The following is a 2,117-nucleotide window of genomic DNA, read 5'->3' on the forward strand; positions in this document are numbered from 1 at the left end:
CAAACAAAAGTATAGATTATGTTTGATGCAATAGCTGGGGTGAATTGCCACATGAATAGATATCTTTGTTGAAGGCTTCTGGCTATCAATAATACTATTTATATCTAAAGTAAATACAGTGAACACTGAAAGCAGTCTGCAGAGTCAATCAACAGTGGATATTAGCACTTCAAGGAAGTCATCCTTCCAGGCTGGAGAAAAGAGATTGTACTGTGAATTTTGACCTAAGAATATAATAACGTCTTCCTAGATCTCATTATTTTTTATTCCCATTTAAGGCCATCTGGGGCCTAGAATGATGAAAGACTGGTGTAAATTTATGACCCCCTAGATCTAGCAATAGCCTTTTGGATATTAGGTTGGATTAGTAGATTTACTGCTAATCCAAACACTGTGGGCCAAATTCTGCCTGACACATCTGTACTGTTGGTCTCAGAAAATTGTAGCAAGTTGAGCTTTTGAAGGGCTGACAGCAGCCTTTATGCTCCAGGCACAGCCTGCATGCATTTTGCCATCAAGTATAGTTCTTCAGATTTGCATTCCCTCCACATTTTCAGTGACAGCTTCCCACCACCACCCCCATTTCATAATAATGGCCATCATCAGCAAGAAGCTGAAATTAGTTTTATGTTCCTTTCTCAACTAAGCAAAACTGTAGTCAATTTTATGTACATAGATATGCATGGTATTTTTAAAAGACACTTATATTTCTGATGCTTGTCCAAAGTTTAGCCACAAGGAAGCTATGTGAAAACGACATTTTGCTGTCGTTCTTGAAAAATCACATTCAGCTTCAAATATAAATCCCAACATCTATTATCTGAGAACACACTTTGGAGCTTCAGATTTTTTTTCAGATTACTAAATTCATGACAGGAAAGTGTAACTGGAAATATATTCAACTCTGATAGCATAAGTTGCATTTTGTAATATACTAATGTTGAAGGATCAGAAAGCAAATCATGTCAAAAAAGCATGTAAAATGATTCAGAAATTGTATGTGTAATTTAAAATTGCATGGCACTATTTCTACTAAGATTAACCTGGTCTGTAACTTACTTGACAAATAAACTTACAGCAATGTAGATAACAATAGCATGCTTTGAATCTTCTACAATGTGCTATACTTTTTACTTACATTAGGCTCTATCATTACAAACATAAGATATTCTTTTTATTTATTAATGCATGTTTAATATTTTCTTTTAAAAAATATTTTATTTAATATTGTTATTTTATGTTATGAATGTGTTGCCTGCATGTGTGTAAGTGTACCTGTGTCGTGCAATGCCTGTGGAGGTCAGAAGAGGGCGTCAGATTCCCCTGGGACTGGAGTTACAGATGGTTGTTAGCCACCATGTGGGTGCTGGCAATCAAACCTGGGTCCTCTGCAAGAGTAGTCATTGCTCTTAATTGCTGAACCATCTCTCTAGACCCATGTTTAGTATTTTCAAGACAAGATCTCATTGTGTAGCCCAGGCTGGCCTCAGTGTTATGATGATCCTGCTTTCACTTCCTGAGTGTTGGGGTTGTAGGTATAAGTCATCATGCTTGTCTGGAGATAAATATGATGGTTTTTGAGAAACAGTTTTGCTGCTATATGGATATTTGTGAAACATATATGAAGTTAATGACATGGAATATTTTCTCAATTTGAAACATCTGCATATTAAATATAATATTTAAGTCATACGTGGTTTCATTTGTATACAGTTCCATTATTGCATGCAGTATGCTGACTTGAAAGTAATGACTGGCTTCTGTCTTCAGAAAATCATTTGAGTAGAACATTTTTTCTTTTTTTATTGGCTGTTTGCCGATGTTCAGACAATGTAGATTGCTGGTATTTAGATCCTCTCTCCTCTTTGCACCTCCCCCTCACTGCCCCCAACCCAATTTAATAAACCCTAGTGAACATATATAATGTATGTATTTATATGTATATATATATAATATGAATATACAAGATAACTCTGCATGATAGTATAAAAGCCTACATAATAAATACCTCTGGAAATATATTGAGAATATTATTTCAACAAAGTATTAACATGGAAACAGGAGAGATTGACAAAAATTGTGTCTTGTGTAAGCAATTTTGATTTCACTATATTTTC

Source organism: Nannospalax galili, unplaced genomic scaffold, assembly GCF_000622305.1.
Source record: "Nannospalax galili isolate Female #2095 unplaced genomic scaffold, S.galili_v1.0 scaffold10, whole genome shotgun sequence".
Classification (NCBI taxonomy): domain Eukaryota; kingdom Metazoa; phylum Chordata; class Mammalia; order Rodentia; family Spalacidae; genus Nannospalax; species Nannospalax galili.